Source organism: Giraffa tippelskirchi, chromosome 12, assembly GCF_054371585.1.
Source record: "Giraffa tippelskirchi isolate mGirTip1 chromosome 12, T2T-mGirTip1v1.2.pri, whole genome shotgun sequence".
NCBI lineage: Eukaryota > Metazoa > Chordata > Mammalia > Artiodactyla > Giraffidae > Giraffa > Giraffa tippelskirchi.
The window spans coordinates 31,276,445-31,297,302 of NC_137286.1; the positions used below are offsets into that span (position 1 = coordinate 31,276,445).

Below are 20,858 nucleotides of genomic sequence, written 5' to 3' on the forward strand. Positions count from 1 at the left end.
CAGAATTTTCCACAGTTTATTGTGATCCACACAGTCAAAGGCTTTGGCATAGTCAATAAAGCAGAAATAGATGTTTTTCTGGAACTCTCTTGCTTTTTTGATGATCCAGCGGATGTTGGCAATTTGATCTCTGGTTCCTCTGCCTTTTCTAAAACCAGCTTGAACATCTGGAAGTTCACGGTTCACGTATTGCTGAAGCTTGGCTTGGAGAATTTTAAGCATTACTTTACTAGCGTGTGTGATGAGTGCAATTGTGCGGTAGTTTGAGCATTCTTTGGCATTGCCTTTCTTTGGGATTGGAATGAAAACTGACCTTTTCCAGTCCTGTGGCCACTGCTGAGTTTTCCAAATTTGCTGGCATATTGAGTGCAGCACTTCTGTTATCTTTCAGGATTTGAAATAGCTCAACTGGAATTCCATCACCTCCACTAGCTTTGTTCTTAGTGATGCTTTGTAAGGCTCACTTGACTTCACATTCCAGGATGTCTGGCTCTAGGTGAGTGATCACACCATCATGATTATCTGGGTCATGAGGATCTTTTTCGTACAATTCTTCTGTGTATTCTTGCCACCTCTTCTTAATATCTTCTGCTTCTGATAGGTCCATACCATTTCTGTCCTTTATCAAGCCCATCTTTGCATGAAGTATTCCCTTGGTATCTCTGATTTTCTTGAAGAGATCTCTAGTCTTTCCCATTCTATTGTTTTCCTCTATTTCTTTGCATTGATCACTGAGGAAGGCTTTCCTATCTCTCCTTGCTATTTTTTGGAACTCTGCATTCAAATGGGTACATCTTTCCTTTTCTCCTTTGCTTTTTGCTTCCCGTCTTTTCACAGCTATTTATAAGGCCTCCTCAGACAGCCATTTTGCTTTTTTGTATTTCTTTTTCTTGGGGATGGTCTTGATTCCTGTCTCCTGTATAGTGTCACAAACCTCCATCCATAGTTCATCAGGCATTCTGTCTGTCAGATCTAGTTCTTTAAATCTATTTCTCACTTCTACTGTGTAGTCATAAGGGCTTTGATTTAGGTCATACCTGAATGGTCTAGTGGTTTTCTCCACTTTCTCCAATTTCAGTCTGAATTTGGCAATAAGGAGTTCATGACCTGAGCCACAGTCCGCTCCTGGTCTTGTTTTTGCTGACTGTATAGAGCTTCTCCATCTTTGACTGCAAAGAATATAATCAATCTGATTTCGGTGTCGACCATCTGGTGATGTCCATGTGTAGATATAGCTTTATTTTGCCTAGTTTGTTAAATAACCTCTATTGTGTTGTGGTGTGTTTGTGTGTGTTTATTTCAGTGGGTATGTGTTTTTTTTAATTTCAAGATTCTCTGAGCTTCACATCCTCTAGTTTCAAATAATACAGTTCTTTCCTTCCATTATGTCTTCTAACCTGTCTTTAACCTCTGTCATGATTACAATGTTTTGAATTTTATAGATTCTTTTAAGTGTTGTATTGTTTCATAACTTGGGGTGTTAAATCTCCTGTTCTGCTTGCTGACTCTCTCTCTTAGTGAACAGTCCCCCTCCCCTGACAGTGCATGTGTGTATGGGGATGGGTTTATTTAATTTTTTGAGAAGACCTTCAGCTTGGTGTGTGTGTGTTTGTGTGCACAAATTCTTGTGCTCAGAATAGTGAATGTTTCATAGAGTAGTTTCATTTAGCTTTTGATAAAGGTCTTAAAGAAATGTAATGTAAGTTTTCCAGCTTGGTAATCCAATGTAAAATGGTTGGGAACTGATTTTTATTAATAAGGACCCTCGACATAAAGGTGATTTTTCTTGGATAAAATTAGTGTCCAAGTGGCCTGTCCATGGATGATATACATCTTGATGAAGTCTGTAGAGACACAGACTCATTTTCTCTCTGCTTCACCACCCTTAATGCAGAGCTTACATCCTTCGACTGTTAGTGCTCAAACTATTGCAACCTTCCTCAAGAAAGGAAGCTAGGGATAGTGGAAGGGAAAAGAAAGTATACTTGTTTGCCACCTAAAAGCCTTCAGAGACATCAGACCATAGATAATCAGTCAGAACTCTTCAAGTAACCACACGTAGGTGCAAGACAATCACCTTCCTAACCCCACACTACCACCAGATATACAGTTTAACTGGGGTTATTCTCAACTCCAGTAACATAGGCATCCTCTTAATAAGAAAGCAGGGAGGAATAGATATGTGGTAGATACCTAGGAATATCTGTACAACCCTATCAAGCAGATATAATAAACTTGGACTTCATGTTCATGTGTACTATTGGCCTTCAGTTTTCATTTCTTAAAAGTGATTTTTTTTTCCGCTTATGTGTCTAAGTAATTTGCATGCTTAGCTGGAGCATATTAGGCTAGTAAGTGGGAATTTTCTAATTCCATTTCTCACAGATGCAGTCTTTCTTTCATGTTTTATTCTATACACAGGAGATTCAATTATAACCCTGGCTTTCTTTAAGTTGTACCTATTTATTTGCTTTTCTTTGGTTACATAGAAAAAGCAACTCTTTAATATGGTGCTTTAACTAGTTTTCTATTTATTTGTAATAACAGGTGAGACTATCCATATCAACAAAAATGTAGTCAAACTATAAAAGTGGACTTTTAACCTCGGGACACTTGGTTTTGGTCATCCATTCGTGGACCTAGTTCTAAATAAATAAACTGTCTAAGCGATGGTGATACCTCTGCCTCAGCAGAGGATATATTTGGCTGAAAAAATTGCCCTTCACAAATAAATTCGTGTATATTAAAAAATATCTTTCTTGTTAAATAGCAATATGTGGGAATGGGAAGGTAGAGGGAATGGGAAAATTAGAAAAAATAAATAAAAATTAGCGACTCAAAATATATTTATAACTCCCTTAATCCCGATAAAGGAATTGAATAATAAAAATGATAGGACTCATCTGCAAATTCTACACGACTACACAGTAGTTAAGAAAAAAATCACTGCAAAATATTAAAATATAAAGAGATTCTAGAATTTTTATTAACTTGCATTACTTCAGCAAAGTCACTATTTTTTTCAGTGACGTTTTCCTTCATTATTTGAAGAAGGAAATGGCAGCCCACTCCAGTATTCTTGCCTGTAAAATTCCATGGACAGAGGAGCCTGGTGGGCTACAGTCCATGGGGTCACAAAAGAGTCAGATATAACTTAGCTATTAAACAGCAACTCCGTTTATAAGGTAGAAATAGTCAATGTTTTCTTATTTTCATGATTTAAAAAATTTACAATTTAAAAATCACTGTAACTCCACTCAAAATGTTGAGATACTGTCTTGAAGGTAGCCATTTTGAGGAGGACATAATAACCTTATTTTATTTCTGTAAGAATTTTCTCATAAAACAATGTTCCTGATTCCTACTAGCATCTAGACTCTGGAAACTGAATATAGGCAACCCCAAAGGCTTCCCTGGTGGCTCAGATGGTAATGAATCTGCCTGTAGTGCAGGAGACTTGGGTTGATCCCTGGGTTGGGAAGATCCCCTGGAGAAGGGAATGACCGTTATCTAGTATTCTTGCCTGGAGAATTCCATGGACAGAGGAGTCTGGCAGGCTACAGTCCATGGGGTCACAAAGAGTCAGACATAACTGAGCAACTTTCACTTTCACTTTTGAGCTTTCCTGGTAGCTCAGCTGGTGAAAAATCCACTTGCAATATGGGAGACTTGGGTTTGACGGGAGACCTGGGTTCAGTCTCTGGGTTGGGAAGATTCCCTGGAGGAGGGAATGGCTACCTATTCTAGTATTCTTGCCTGGAGAATTCCATGGACAAAGGAGCCTGGAAGGCTACAGTCCATGTGGTCGCAAAGAGTCGGACATGACTAAGTGACTTTCACAAAGGCTATTGGGAAAAATAAGAAAGGCCATGGCAGAATTTGCTTTTAGCTAATATTTACTATGTTCAGATTTTAAAGGATCTCACAGTCAGAACATATCCTTCATTTATAGTGGTAAAGAAAACAAGACAGAAAAATGAAGGTTAAGGCTAAGGATTAGGTTTTAGAAGACATGAATAATTATGTTTAATAACTTCTTGAATATTGTCATCTTAGTCAATGGTTTAATCACTCAGGGGTCTCTATTAAAGGATCTAAAATGTTGGCATTCATACATCTCCAAAAAAGGTAGAAATAGTCATAATTAGGTAGACATACAACTAAGTACCATGCTCTATCCTTCTATATTAGACATATCTTGGGGTGTAGTTCCTACCCATGTCCCCAGAAAACAGAAATCCTGTTGAAAATTGAAACAGGATCTTTGAATTACAAGTAACAGAATATTCAATTAAAAGTAGCTTAATATAGGGATCATTACCTTATAAAACAAGAGGTGTCCTTGTAGGACACTTGCCAATTAAGCTACTAAATCAACCAGATCATCATAGATCAAGCTCTCTCTAACAGAGCCAGGAATCATTTTAGTCCTTAGAGTTGTCCCCTTGTGGTCATAGATCTTGCAATTCTGGGAAACATCTAGTGAAAGAACAGAGAGATATTTTTCTCAAGGATTTCCTTGTATTGCAGAAGAAAATATTCCCCAGAACTGTCTCAGCAGACTTCCCTTACATCTTCAGTTCAGTTCAGTCACTCAGTGGTGTCCAACTCTTTGTGACCCCATGGACTGCAGCTTGTCAGGCCTCCCTGTCCATCACCAACTCCCAGAGTTTACTCAAACTCATGTCCATTGAGTCAGTGATGCCATCCAACCATCTCATCCTCTGTCGTCCCCTTCTCCTCCTGCCTTCAATTTTTCCCAGCATCAGGATCTTTTGCAATGAGTCAGCTCTTCGCATCAGGTGGCCAAAATATTGGAGTTTCAGCTTCAGCATCAGCTCTTCCAACAAATATTTAGGACTGATTTCCTTTAGGATGGGCTGATTGGATCTCCTTGCAGTCCAAGGGACTCTCAAGAGTCTTCTCCAACACCACAGTTCAAAAGCATCAATGCTTTGGTGCTCAGCTTTCTTTATAGCCCAATTCTCACATCCATACATGACTACTGGAAAAACCATAGCTTTGACTAGACAGACCTTTGTTGGCAAAGTAAAGTCTCTGCTTTTTAATATGCTGTCTAGATTTGTCATAGTTTTTCTTCCAAGGAGCAAGCGTCTTTTAATTTCATGGCTGTAGTCACCATCTGCAGTGATTTTGGAGCCCAAGAAAATAAAGTCTCTCACTTTTTCCATTGTTTCCCCATCTATTTGTCATGAAGTGATGGGACCAGATGCCATGATCTTAGTTTTCTGAATGTTGAGCTTTAAGGCAACATTTTCACTCTCCTCTTTCACTTTCATCAAGAGGCTCTTTAGTTCTTCTTCACTGTCTGCCTTAAGGATGATGTCATCTGCGTATCTGAGGTATTGACATTTCTCTCGGCAGTCTTGATTCCAGCTTGTGCTCTATCCAACCTGGCGTTTCACATGATGTACTCTGCATATGAGTTGAATAAGCAGGGTGACAATATACAATCTTGACATACTCCTTTCCTTATTTGGAACCAGTCTGTTGTTCCATGTCCAGTTCTAACTGTTGCTTCTTGACCTGCATACAGATTCCTCAGGAGGCAGGTCAGGTGGTCTGGTATTCCCATCTCTTTAAGAATTTTCCACAGTTTGTTGTGATCCACACAGTCAAAGGCTTTGGCATAGTCAATAAAGCAGAAGTACATGTTTTTCTGGAACTCTTGCTTTTTCAGTGATCCAATGGATGTTGGTAATTTGATCTCTGGTTCCTTTGCCTTTTCTAAATCCATCTTGAACCTTACTTCTTATTGGGCAGAATTGAGTCATATGCCCAAGCTAGCTACTGGTAAAGTACACTGATTGGTTTAACCCAATCAACTCTCCCAAGCAAGTCTTAGATGTGTTAATTCTGTGAGCAAGGAAATGAAAGGAGTGGCCATGAAAAAGGCAATCTGTATGGTCCATCATAGCTGCATCTACCCAGAAGGGTTTTTCCCTCTGATATCACATCCCTGTGATACAGGGCCTGAAGTAGTCCATCTGTACATTGTACATCTCTCTAGAGGGAAAAGTAGAAAACAAAAATAGAAAAAAACCCTGAACCAAATTTCAAGAAACTTGGAATGGGACAAGAACTACTTCATTTTGTTGCAAATGAAATTAGCTGATATTTGTGAAACACCTGAGATAAATTAATAGTGAAGTGCAAGAATGAGAGGGGCTATGAATTCTTGCTGCTAAGGCCGACTAGGCTGCCTTGATGCTCACTTCCAGAACTCTGAGTACTCAGCATTTTCTGTATTTCCACGAGAAATCTTACATCTCTGTCTTCAATAACCTCTTTTTCTACAATACCTACGTCCAGATATGTCTGCTACATCTTTATTTGAGCTAGTTGTGAATTGTGTTTTCATTTCTTGCAACACAAATTTTCGCCACCTGCAATAAAAATAGTTACCTGCAAAAGAATGTGGGACATGGAGATTTGATGATCAGGTCTATGGGAACAATGAGCCACTCTTCCATATTCCAGGAAGGGAAAATAATAATCCATGATATACAGAGGCAAAGCTTCTCATGAGACAAATTATGGAGAGGATGGGGAAACAAGTGAATAAAGCTTAGTCTTAGAATACCTGACTTTATGTGTATTTGGAAACAGAGTCTTTATGTAACCTAGATGCAGACGACTTCTTTCTGCAGCCAACATGCTGAAGCTGCTTAAAGATAAGGTCAGAACATCATCTTAGAAGATTTCAAATTGTAATTGATTTCCTAGCAGTGCCAGTTTCCATGATAAAGGTTTAAACACAGATTAAAAGAGATTTTGACAATTAAAATAGGAATATTTGAGAGAAATCAGGTGTGCCAGAGGAGTTGACAACATTGTTCCTGCCATGCAACACTCAAGTCTCTTGTTCTTTGGTTAACAGCACCTTGATTTCCTTTTGAGGGGGATAGTCAGGTAAGGTGCCTTGTATTACCTTAGATAAGGGTGGCATATGACCCAAGCTAAACTGATTAGGCTTTCCAACTTGGCTTTAGATCTTGAATCGAGTGACTAGAGTTGAAACAAATGGATTGAAATAAATAATCCAAAACCACAGATTTTTCACCAATGCTAGCTACCTAAATCTCCAGAGCTGCTCTGGCTCTTGCCATTTCTGAGCCAGAATTCGAAGCTTTGCTTTTGATTTGGGGAGATAACCATATACTTCAATGAGTTATTTATTTGCTTAAGTTGGTTTACAGTAGATCAACTAAAGTTGTTTGGAACAGGGCAGTGCAACCAATGTGGAGAGAAGTGGATGGATTCTTGATATTTTTATGTATAATCTATAATATTCTATGATTGGTTATATTTGGAGGTAGAGAAAGGAATTCAACATCCATTTCAGGCTTGAGCAAATGGTAGTGAGTTATTGAGATAGTGAATAAGAAATGAGAAAAAAGTCTACTGAAAATATTATGAGTTTAGTGATAGACATATTGAGTTGAGATGTCTTTGCCAAAATCAGCAGGTAGTAGGCCATATATGGTCTGCATTTTAGTGGAGGTTTAGAATTGGAATTTTTGGCAGTTTCCAGAATCCTCCTATCACCCCACAACTCCTTGACTTTTAAGATACGGGCTAACACGGTGGTAAGAGTCAAATGAATGATCTCTGAAATCTCCATTCTTAACAAGTTGAATGCTGCATTAAAAAGCATAAAACAAGACCAAACAGAAAACTTAGAGCATTGTAGAAATTGCTAATTTCTAATTTCTGCTAATGAAAGACCTTAGAAATGAATGCATATTGTATCAAATATTTATAAAAATAAAGCTATATAATAAATAACCACAAAACCTCACTGTCAGGTAACAATAATTTCTTTAGATCAAAAATAATTTATTTAACTCAGTTGATGTTAGCTCATATTATTTAAGAAAACATGTGGATCAGCTGGGTTTTCCTGATGGCTCAGCTGTGAAGAATCCACCTGCAATGCAGGAGATGTGGTTTTGACCCCTGAGTTGGGAAGATCCCCCGGAGGAGGAAATGGCAATCCACTCCAGTATTCTTGCCTGCAAAATTCCATGGACAGAGGAGCCTGGCGGGTTACAGTCCATGGGATTACAAAGAGTCAGACAAGACTGAGCGACTGAGCATGCACTTGGATCAACTAGGTGACTCTGTTAATTTGGGCTAAGGTCACTCACATGTCTGGGTGGCATGGATGCTGACTAATTTAGGAAAGCCTAACCTGAGATGACTGGGGAAACTCAACTCTGTTCTGTGTTACCTCATCCTCAAGTTGACTAGCACAGACATATTTTCTTGGAAAAGACCAAGAAAGAAAGTAAGCAGAACACACAGGGTCTCTTGAGATCTATGTTCAAAGCTGGGACACCATCACTTGCACAGTATTCTACTGGCCAAAGTGATTCACAACAGCATTCCAGATCCATGGGGTGGGGAAGAAAAAGACTGTGTACTTCTAGTTAGAATTATAAAGTCATATGGCAAAGGAAGAGGGTAGATACAGGGTGGGATGGAGTATCATGACTATTATAAAAAAAATCAATCTATTGCACATGGTGTTTCTATCACCTTCCTGTTCGATTCATGTCGGCTAGTACAGAAAGGTCATTGATATGTTGATGGTATCTAGGTATATTCATAAATAACTGTAGTTATCAGGGTGTTGGCCTTCATTCTGCTTCTCTTCTGGAAGTAATTTACTGTTCTTCCAAATTAAGAAAAATCATGGCACTTGGGACATAGTTATTGATTTTGCTAACACACTTTCAGTGGAAACAGTGAGAGACTTTATTATTTTGGACTCCAGAATCACTGCAAATGGTGACTGCAGCCATGAAATTGAAAGACACTTGCTCCTTGGAAGAAAATCTATGACCAACCTAGACAGCATATTAAAAAGCAGAGACTTTACTTTGCCACAAAAGGTCTGTTTAGTCACAGCTATGGTTTTTCCAGTAGTCATGTATGGATGTGAGAGTTAGACTATAAAGAAAGCTGAGCAGCAAAGAATTGATGCTTTGAACTGTGGTGTTGGAGAAGACTCTTGAGAGTCCCTTGGACTGCAAGGAGATCCAACCAGTCCATCCTAAAGGAAATCAGTCCTGAATATTCACTGGAAGGACTGATGCTGAAGCTGAAACTCCAATACTTTGGCTACCTGATGCAAAGAACTGACTCATTTGAAAAAACCCGATGCTGGGAAAAATTGAAGATGGGAGGAGAAGGGGACAACAGAAGATGAGATGGTTGGTTGGTATCACCGACTGGATGGACATGAGTTTGAGCAATCTCCAGGAGTTAGTGATGGACAGGGAAGCCTGGTATGTTGCAGTCCATGGGGTCACAAAGAGTTGGACACAACTGAGCAACTGAACTGAGCACACTTTTGTTTGTATCCGTCAATTCTAAAAGTTTGCCTTCACTTGGCAGAGTAGATTAATACTATTATTCTGCTTTCCAGGGAGAAGTCAACTTCATAATGAAGTCTATGGCACAATTTAATTAATGAAGACCTTGACTACCCTAACACATCCTACTAGTGTACATGATACAGGTTTACTGTAATAATGATGCTAATGTTGATCATCTCTGAAGGACAAAAAATTGAAATCATCTGTCTTGGTAAATTATGTGTCTAGAATGATGAAAATGAGGAGGTAAGTCTGACAAAACACAGGTTGCTGATACCTTGCTAGTTGATTATGGCTCCTTGGTTTTAATAGTTTGAAGGATATTAGAATATTATCTTCAAAACCAGGATATGTTTCATAAATTGGATGTCATCTGACATATTCACCAAGTTAATCAGGCCTAGCAGCATGTTATTTTCAAGTGGGAGTGGTACTTTGTAACTTAGAATGTCTAAGACTATGAATAACAGAGTATCTTAACTCAACTTGGCCTGAGCGATAACGAAGTTATCGTCTCACGTGGGAAGCTTACCTGGGTAGAGGCTCCAAGCTCTGCTTCTCTGTGGTTCTCTTAATTCAACCTCCTTCCTGTGTCACCATCTTGAGACTTACAGCTTGATAGATGCAGCAGCATTTGATGTCAAAGACAGACATTTTCCAGAGATGTGAAAAGCAGATAATTTTTTCTGGTATCTCCTAAAGGAAAGGAAATATTTTCCAGAAGGCTTCATGTTGTTGCTGTTGCTGTTCACTCGCTAAGGTCATGTCTGACTCTTTGCAAGCCTGTGGACTGTAGACCACCAGGCTTCCCTGTCCTTCATAAAGCAATCAGAAAATCCTCTAAAATTGAAAGTTTTTGGTGAAACTTTAGGTGAAATTTTAGGTAAAACTTCACTCTGATGAAGCTTTAGGTGTAATTGTAATTGGACAGTTATAGACCTATGAGCAACTTGGTGTAGATTTTTTTTTAATCTGTTTGGGCCCATTCCCATACTGCCCAACAAGCTAAGAATTACTACTCTTAATGTATATTAATACAAGAAAGTCTGCATTCTCAGAGAATGGTACATGCACTTTATTCCTGGTGTGTAATAAGCAGAATATAAGCTTCAGGGGAGCAGGACCATGCCTGTTTTAGTCATGGTGCCCAACAAGCACTCAAAATTGCTGCCTGAAAAGATGATTACCCAATGGAATTTCTGCAAAAGAAAGCTGGAGTTTGTCATCCACTTTAGAAAGTTATATGACACCTGACTTTCTTGTATTAATATACATTAAGGATAAGTACTTCTTAGCTTATTGGGTAGTAAGGAACAGGGCCCATACAGATAAAAAAAATCTTTATCAAGTTGCTCACAGGTCTATACCTGCCCAATTACAATTTCATCTAAAGCTTTATCAGGGTTTTTAAATTTCAGTTTAGAGGATTTTCTGATTGCTCTATGTAACAGCTGGCACTAGTTCTCAGCACACTCCTAAAATATTGAAACCCCTATTGGATTTCTTAGTTCAGGCTGCAATAGCAAAGTACCATATCATAAACAATAAAAAAATTATTTCTCATAACTCTAGAGGTTGGAAGTCCTTTATCAGAGTCCTGCATGGTCAGGTTCTGGTGAAAACTCTCTATTGGTTTGTAGACTGCCTTTACGTTCTTGTATCCTCATGTGGTGAAGAGAGGGCAAGAGAGCTCTCTAAGGGCACTAATTCCATTATGAATTTGTGGGGGGGGTCATAAATATTCATTTCATAATGGGATATACCTGTGTTATTGTGCAAAGGGGAAGTTATCTTCTTAAACAGAACCATAAGCAGTATTTCCATGGTTCTCTATCTAGAACACACTATTTAATAGCCCACACCCATCCTCTAAGCTCTAGACTTGTATGTCCACCAGCATACATTAGTTCATAGATGCCTTAAACCTTCTTCAAACTCATCATGTCCAAAACTAAGCTCATAATCTCCACTTTATCTCCATACTCACTGTCTTAATGCATCACTTAGCCCCCCAACACTCATCATCATCTTACTTCCCTCTGTACTTACACCTCATTACACAATCCTTCATCTCTACATATCATCACTCCGTTAACCACCATAACATATCACCTTGCTCCTAGACTTTCCCAGGATCCACATGCCTTCTTAGTCTACTTCAGAGGGACATTTTAGAAACACAAGTGTAGTCATGTTCATGCCCCTGTTTAAAACACTTTCATGGATTCCTTCTGCTTAAAAGATCTAGAATATACATTCTTAATATGCCTATAAGGCCCTGCAAGGCCTTATCTCGACTTACATTTCCAGTTTCATTCTACTACTCCTTCCCTCCCTCCTTCCAGCCCAGCCCACTGTTATTTCCAAACAAGAGTCCCTTCCATTGTGGAAGGGCCAATTACTGGTCTTCAGTAGGATAAAGTACATTCTCTGCCCAACTTCCTTTTTAAGATCTTCACTATGGATTTAATGACTGCCTTATACACACAATAATATCGTACCTAAATGACCTCCATTAAGATGTTCTCTCCACGATGAAAGAAATGAGGAAATACATTGGCATTCATGGATTTACCAATCTAATCTGATGCCCTATAATCCTCTAACATCTGATTGGTTACTCTTTTCATTTCTTTTTCTTGTATACCCATTCATTGCTTTCACCCATTTAAGCATCAGTATATTTTAATAGTTTCTTGATAAAATTTTTTACAAAATATATTGCTTTTTGTCTCATTGGTATTAATAATACTAAATATTTTCTTCATCCTCTAGTATTGTCAAAATGTGCTAAAAATATTATGCTGAATTATAATTTAGCAAAGCCTTCAGACACTAATATGACTCCCTGGGTTATCTTCCTCAGCTCCAAATGATGCCAGGGCTCTGTTGTATTCCTTTTTCCCCTATGGTCTCTTCTTTCAACAGCCATTTATCTTTACTATCAGTGTGTGTTTTTCTTGCTTCCCATTGGCTGCCATGTGTTTCAAGCTATTCTAAGTGAATGCAATGTCTTGGCTTCAAAACTTTCTTATAAGTAAAATCTTGCATTTTACATCTTTCCTTTGAGCTGAAAGATTTAATTCATGATTTTTCTGGTTTCAGCCTCTTTCCTGGATAATTAAATTTGTGGTAAACTAATCTTCAAATAAATCAAACATAAAATAATACTTTTATTTCCTTACCCATCACGCATCTCTCTAAGGTTGGCATGACATAAAGATATATATTTTATATTGTGGGAACCACCATAAAATGTGATTATCTCTGAATAATTTGAATGCTTTTTTCATTTGTGTGTGTATTTTAGGATAAAAAAAAAACAAATTCCAGGCAAATCAAATGCTCTTAGTGTCCTATTTATGCCATGATGACACATTTCTCTTTGTAAAATTCCATTCAGTATAGTAAGATGTTAATATCAAATAACTTCCTGATGACCTAAAAGAGTTCAAATAGCTTTAAAGATGACATGACATGACACCCAAAGATGTCTTGTGAGGTAACAGCTCTCTGACTCACTGACTTGGTTTTGAAATAATAAGTATTAGGATCTTAAGTGAGAAAAACATCTGATCGTTGGTGGAGGGGTTAAGAAAATGAAGCACAGGTGTGTGCACACCATCTTATTGATACTTACATTTATAGTAGCCCTAAAATTTTAGGAATGGTACGTGTGCAAACGGGTGAGAAAGGAGTGGTGGGGATTCTGTGTGTTTGTTTTCAGGATAGTGTAACCACTCACACTACTCAGCATGTTTTAGCTTGGCCTCGCATCCTGTCCTTTTCTTGGCCTCTCATCCGTCTTTCTTTTGTTCTCTTCTCCCCCTAACTTTCCCATCATCACTTTTCTCTTCCTCTTCTATTCTTTAACAACTGTTGGCCCTCTCCAAAATGTAAATTAATTTGTGGACAGATTATAGTTATGCTTGGAGAAAGCAGGAGAAAAACATTTGGCTCCTTCTTCCTATCTCAAGCCCTGGTTATCCCTACTGTGGTTTAATTTCATTTCTAGGATTTGGATCAATAAATTTGTAGAAAACACAAAGCCAGTTTTCTCAGTTTATTGACCTTCTGTTGAAAGCAGACACAATTTAGCCAACATCTGGACCGTATTTGTCAAGGCCAAGTATAACCCAAATCCAGGCCAGAGAATAAGTTGGTACATTTGTTAGCTAAGCCATTTGATGGGTTTATAAATAAGATTAAAAAATAAAAATAAAAAAGCCAGCTGCTTTTAGTCCCATGCTTGGTTTATTTTCAGCAAGGCGCTGATATTCAGGGTGAACTGACATGCATATACCACCTTTTCTTTCTTTTTGTACCTAGAGGATGCTCTTGAACCCAAGTTTCTCTTCCTGAGTAAACCACTTACTGTCTTGGATACTGGCCAGGTTCGGCAGCTGCCTTATCTCTTTCACATGTTCGCTTTCTATTTATTTACAGGGACCATTATAGATTGTCACACTCTCAGATTGACCTGGTAGAGGTGATAAATGGAGGGCCTTTTGGCTGCATTCAATAACTTGGATTTGCTATGGAGGGCAAATGAGAATCAAGGAACAAATTGTTGGAAAGATGCAAGCATGGATTATAAAAGGTCAGTCAAGGGGAGATTGGGGTTATTTACGTACAAGGCAAACAGTGCCTGGATCTTCAAGATAGTGCCAAGTATATATATTGTAAGTGACAAAAAGGGTGGCATTATTCTTTGAATTTGAAGCTCTTTAAAGGTATTACTATATTCAAATTCCTCATTTGTACAGTTGAACATGAAAGATTTTTCGGTGTTACAGGCAGAGGTTGAATGGCACCTGACCTGGGCAGGGGTAGGGGGAAACCTTGTCATTATATTGTTGAATGAATATATTTTATTACCTTCTTTGTGACATTTACACTCAAATAAATATGTGAGGAAATAGACCCCAATTTCTTGTGGATATAAAGTTAACAGTAGCCACAAATTGACTAAAGTGATACTTAAAATCCTTTTTGTATCTTTCTGTGGTCCCTGATTTAATTTTTTTCAAAATCAATTTATTTAACATGATTAGTTATTTAATTTGCCTAGTTGTTTAACTTCTGTCTTTCTCCTAAGAAGTATATGTATGTGTGTATAAGTTACATATACTTAACCAGACTTTGGAGAGAAGGTTCATGAAAATGCTTTCCCATCAACACCCACTGTGGCAACACACCTTGAGAAGGAGCCAGATTTCTCATCTTTAGAGATGAAAGGAGAACAAAGGTTTGCTCTGAAGGGGACTTGGTGATTCTCCTTTCAGCTTGGCCAGTACGACCACTTCATCAGACATCACCGAAAGGTGAAATTTTTAAAACTTATTTGCAGTTTGCTTTCAGGTCTGCTAGGTCAAAATTTTAGGCGAAGGTTTGCAAAGCTAACTGGCTATTAATTCCTTTGATCAGAATCTAATCAAGTGGTTGTAAAACAAAAAACCACTAAAGTACCCAAAGGAAGGATTTGATTATTGGACAGTGCCCTGGTGCATGACCTTTTCTTTACCTTTTCCTCTTGGCCATCTTAAATAGATACACATTATTCTTTCAAAGTCTCCACAGTGACTGATTTGGTTTTTATCTATTCTAAAAATACTCTCCCTCAGCAGAGGCCTAATTCTCATATTAAAGAAAACTGCAGAATAAAATGCCATTAATCTATTTCTTTGGGTAAGCAATTTTCTAACAGTGTATGAGCTCTTTACAACATTTTATGAGTATGAGTACCTTTATATTTACTTCTTCAAGAGCAAATGAAAATCTGTTAATGAAAGAATTTGGTTAATAAATCAGTGAAACTTCAAGAAAATTCACATCCCTTTCTCAACATCTAAAGCTGGAAAAATGTACTATAGTACAGTACTTGGGTTTCTGAAATATTATTTGCCAGTCATTAAAATTCAGACTGGTGGTTTTTTAAATGTCTAATTCTATGTTTCTTCTAGCCACGTTTATTGCTTGTCTAAACTTCTTTTCAAATTGGTAATCTCGATTACACTTCTTTGAATTTAACTGAAGACAAAATAGCTTGCTTTTGGATGTCTCCATGTAATTACAATTTAATTTTGTCTGGTTGATATGCTAAAGATAATGGCTTCTATTTTGCAAAATGCGACCTAGCTACACGCAACACCACTGCCAGAGCCTATTTCAGATGCAGGAGCCAACTGTTCTCTCATTCCTGCAGAGTTCAGGCTTTCAGATTTTGGCGACATTTCCATGCTTGAGCGGAATGAAAATTTCTCTTCGTCTCTATAAAACTCCAGTCTCCTGACTCAGTGACGTGCACTGGGGAGCAGGAGCGGGTTGCTGAGCTCCAGTTGCCTGCAAAACTGGAAACGAGGCTGGCGGACACCTGATTTTCTACCCTTTCAATCTCTTGTCCAATAAGAATATTGCCACTGCGCATGCCTCATCTTGGTCGTAAACAGGGATTTTGGAAGACAGTTACTTGACCGCCCCTACTAAATGTTATATTACCATACCTTCTCAGAGAAGGAGGGTAATGTTCCAGTATGAAATGTTCAATCTTTTTCTAACCTGAGACATTCATGGTCTTTTCTTACTGTTAGCATTGTCGATCTTGTATGGCTTTTTGGTTTTTACCATCCGGAGTATCCTTGCCGGTGGAGCACATGGGCATTGTATATTGATCTAGAAATCGATGATTTCATTTGGAAGGCAGAGCAGCAGTGTCTGTCAGGCAGTGCAGGGCTCTGCAGTGTCATAGAAAAGGCACCATTTTCCCTGCAAGAGTCAGAAGATGGGAGTTCTAATTTGTGATCTGTCAATTGACACTCAGGCTTTAGGCAAGTGTCTTCACCTCTCTGGCTATGACATTGCCTCAATTAAATTAACTCCAAAAATTGCTTCCATAAATTTGCCTGATTGATTCTGGAGGGAATTAAAAATAATCATATGCTGACTCATTTTGGATCTTTCTTACTGATTTGTGTTTTCTCTCCTTTTCCCTCCTCCCCTTAATGTCTTCTTGAGGTGATTGCAAAAGAGGGAGCAAGGTGGCAAAGGGAAGTTGATGAAATCACTTAATAAGAGAACGAACAAATGTATTGAAATGTGCAAGTGGACACATTTGAAAATTTGCACTCCCTTTAGGAGAAATTGCACTGACTCTTTTAAATTCATGTGCATGGATAGTAAAGACACAGGATGATCAAAAGGTAAAATACCTTTCTTGAGATCTTAGTCAAATATCCAGAGAGAACCATATGTACAGCCTGCCCAAGGAGTGGGGGACAAATTAAAACTTCCTTGAAGTATTAATATAAAAGAAACCCAAAAAGTGTCTAACAGAGTTTTAATATCTTAAAATTATCCCATCCAATAGAAATTGCTTTAAATTTCATGATTAGTTTGAGAAATGAATAACTTTGGCCAGTCAGTTAGGGTGTACTTTTCTGTTAATGGTCTATTTTTACACCCCCCACCAAATTTGTTTATCTTCAGTCATGTATGGATTACAGTGAAAACATGAAACCTGGTTTCTGTTTATGTATACTATTTGTAACTTAATACTTAATTTTTCTATAACTGTTGAATGATTCTACTGCTTTTTCATCATTAAATTTGACAGGTGCCAAAATGATAAAAGGGCTAAATATATGACCCATGTGATAATTGTTTTAGTCACACTAGGTTGACAAACAATGCAATAAAAATCATGATTTAAAATTCAGCATGGAACTTGTGAAACATGATATCAAGTACTGTATCAAATGCTTGAACATGTTTTTAATTGGCAAAACTTTAATGCCATTAAGAGTTTTGCATATGCTTCAGCTAGCTTTTGTGCAGTTGAGAAAAAAACACCAATACCCATCTGTCACTGTGAGTGGAGCACATATGGTCACAGAAGACCTTAAAATACATCAGATGTGGTTTCTATTAGCCAAGGCACTTGTGCTCCAAAAGGAGTTCAGCCACCTTGATATAGCTTCGGCTATTAGAAGTTTAATTTTGCCAATTAAAGTTGTTATTTTGCATGTAACTATGACAATTCTGCCTGTTTTCCTCTGCTGTGTTATTAATAGTTAGAAGTAAGAATTCTCAGTGTGCATAGACCCTTCTGTTGTAATTCAGACTTCTGAAGAGTAAAGGGAGTGTCTCGGCTTTCAGGTAGATGCCCTCTGGATTGGTTAAGTGATCATTGTTGGCAGGGGTCCTTTGTAGATGCCTTCTGTCCTTTCTGGAACTGCCCTAGTTTGACTTCCAAAGGCAAGTGAAAAGGGAAGTTGAGTCAATATTCCAAACATTTAAAGCCCGAAATACAAATGTGCAAAAATGGAGATTTTTCTGACATGTGAAGGAAGTTGCATAATTAAGTCTCATTCATTTACCTAATGAGGGACTTCTCTATGGCAGGCACACTGCTGTATACCAGAGATGCAAAAACTAGACTCCTGGCACCTGCCTTCAAGAACATGTGAAAAAATTTAGTGAAGAGGGGCAGATACAGAAACAGTGCAGTGTAAATCCCATTGTAGAGGATGGTGTGGGAACACAGTAGAAGAATGATTCATAGGGCAAAAGTCAGAGAAAGTATGAAAGAGAAGGAAAAATATGAAATTACAATTAAGACACATAAGGAGAAATACTGCTAAAGTCAATAGGAAGGACACATGTAAAGACAAAGACATGGGAAAGAGTGCAGAATTTGTGGAATGGTAAGTAGTTCAGGGGGGTAGGAAATTGAGAGGATTATGAGGAAAGATGGGCTGAAAAGAAGCAGAGACTAGATCACAGAAACTTCTGTTTCTGAATTGGAAACTGTATCCCAAAGATATCAGGAATCTTTAAAGCATCCTTGAGCAGCCAAAGGGCATAGTCACATTTCTACTTTGTAAAAAGCACTCTGATTTACAATTGAAAGGAGTTGGGATTAGAAGCAGTGAATTTATTTTCAGGGGACTAAGGGACGGTGGCAATGGAGTGACAGAAGAGAGGATAAATCAGAAGAAAAAAAATTAGATTATGGAATCTACAGGATTCAGACTTACCCTGATTTCTCTACTAGTTGAGTTTTCCATCTAATGTTTGACACTATCTTTGTTTGCTGTGTCAGCATACCCCTCCCCCACCTCCGTCGTCCACACCAGGTCTGGTTAATATAAGGAAATAGAAGGTGGAAAATTGACACTGTGTGTATTCAGATATTCTATAAGTTTTTACAAACTGAAGAAGAAATGGAGAATTTATAACTAGTGCTATATTTTAATTGCATGTGAGGAAGGACCCTTGATATTTATATTTTTCTAGCTGTTTTGTAGCAAATTAAGGATGAAACCATCATAATCCTCTCTAAATCATTATTCTTTTTGATGATTTTAAAGTTCTGTTAAGTACTGTTAATGTTTATCCTCAGTTTACCTTAGCAAGAAGCTCTGTACTTGGGCTGAAAAGAGTCAGTTTTAATAAAGTAAGAAACTGAAAAATCATTAGTGATAGTTAGGATAGGGGTTCACCTGCTGTAACCAAGACCCACAATGATGATGATTTTCACAGTCCAGGCATAAGCAGGCCAGTACTGGTCTTTTATTTAGAGACTTGACATTGTTGGGGACAAATTCTCCCCTTGCTTTACATTTCCAGCCATGGGGTGTTCCTTGGTCATCATGATCCCAGATGGTCCACTATTGCCTCCTCATTCCAGCCGGTGTGACAGATTACAGGATGACACCTTCTTCCTTCAAAGGACACATCATTTCCACGTCCGTCCAAAATATCCCATGGCTAGAATCTGATCATAAGGCCACACCAAGATGCAAGAGATGATGGGAAAAATGGTCACACTTTTCTGGGGGCACCTGAGCCCAGTTGAAAATTACATAACTTTACCTTGGGGAGAATGGATGTTAGGGGGACAACTGACAGTTTCTGACACAGTACCCCCATGAAATTTTGGAGTCACCCCTTCAGGATGGGCTGTGCCACATTGTGCTGCTGCCTCTTTTGAACTAGCTTTCAAGAGCAATCAATTCTTTTACAAAGACCTGACTATGCATGGTCCCAAGTTAGCTGAAGATGGAAGATTAAATAAAGCTCAGTCTTTTCCTCATATTGTTCACAGTTTGAGGATGGTGACACAGAGAGGAAGTCAGGAATTGAAACAGACGATGTTAAGCGACATACTGTATGGCAAGCACTCTCCTCAGAGCCTCCACATCCTGCAGAGCCACAGAGTAATTTGCTGAGTGAGTTCTGTGTTCTCCCTTCCAGAGGGGGTAATGTTCTTCATCCCTTCCTTACATTTTGGGATTAAGAGATGGAGCCACGGAGATCTGAGTTCTTGTCTCTTGCATCAAGTTGTTGTAAAAGGTCCTTTCCCTTTAGGCAGAAAACAAATGAGTCTGGAACTCTGAGGCTTTAGTTTGTGATTCTAGCCCATTGCCTAAAACAGAGCCCTGTCTTCCCTGTGGGGCCAGGAATGGACTGGGGTCCTGAAAGCAGAGAAGCTGGCCCCTGAGAAAGAAGGTGAACTTCATGCAGAACTGTTGGAAAGAGGAGGTTGTGGGGGAGGCCAGGGAGGTTAAGTTGACAGGGACCTGTGTCCCTCTTTGATGCCTTAGCCTTCAGGAGCTCTTATTAGAGTCTGCAGGGCCTTCTCTTCTCTAGTCCCTTTCAACTCTGTCTTCAGCTCTATACTTTGACCTTTCACTGCGCTGGCCTTCCAAGTGTTTTGCTAGCCAGGCTTGCTCCTTCCTGTGGCCTTCATGCTCCATGTCCCTTCTGGGTGGGCTGCTCTGCTCCGAGTCATGTGGCTCACCTCCTTCCTGTCTCTACTCACCTTCTCTGTGAGGCCTTGCCTGGCTATTCTTTGAAACATGTCAGCCCTTCACCCTGATTCTTGTCCATTTCCCTCTTCACTATGTCTCCTTAGCAATGATTCTTCCTTACTTAATTTCTGTTGGGAACAGAGGGAAATAGACAGCAAGGGAAGTTAGTTTCAGGTGAGCAGGGACTTTAGTCTGTTTTATTCAATACTCAATCTTTAGAAGGATTCCTGGCACATAGTATGTGCTCCATAAACATTTGTTAAATGAATGAATAATGACAAAACCCACTAAGTCCCAGCCTGATGAATAGAAAGAAGAATCTCCTTCATTTAAATTGACCATATGATTTGGAAAATTGGAACCTCAGTAGAAATTCTTGACTTGAGAATAGAAGCCTTACCTCTGCTTTCCGGCTAGTATAGGGAAACTTGCGCCTGAGTAACAAAGGGCAAAAAGTCACATAATTTTTAATTTTTTAAAAATGAAGGAGAGTCGGCATTTCTTGCACCACAGCGTCTTGAATAATATCTAACTAGTTCACTTTGAATGGGCACAGAGGCTGGTCTTACCTCATCCTGCTAGTTCATGCTGGTGCTAGTATGCTTGGAAGTTTGGCTTGAAGATGGCATTAAGGACTTACTGT

At 38.6% G+C, this 20,858-nt stretch overlaps 1 long non-coding RNA gene across 1 annotated transcript in view; it reads left to right on the forward strand.

Moving 5' to 3' along the window:
- Positions 1-20,858, forward strand: part of LOC145530587 (uncharacterized) — a 135,087-nt gene that overhangs the window by 12,046 nt on the left and 102,183 nt on the right. The window contains exons 4-5 of the long non-coding RNA XR_014071918.1: positions 9,455-9,650; positions 13,851-14,004. This is a non-coding gene — a long non-coding RNA (uncharacterized LOC145530587). The remainder of the gene's footprint in view (positions 1-9,454; positions 9,651-13,850; positions 14,005-20,858) is intronic.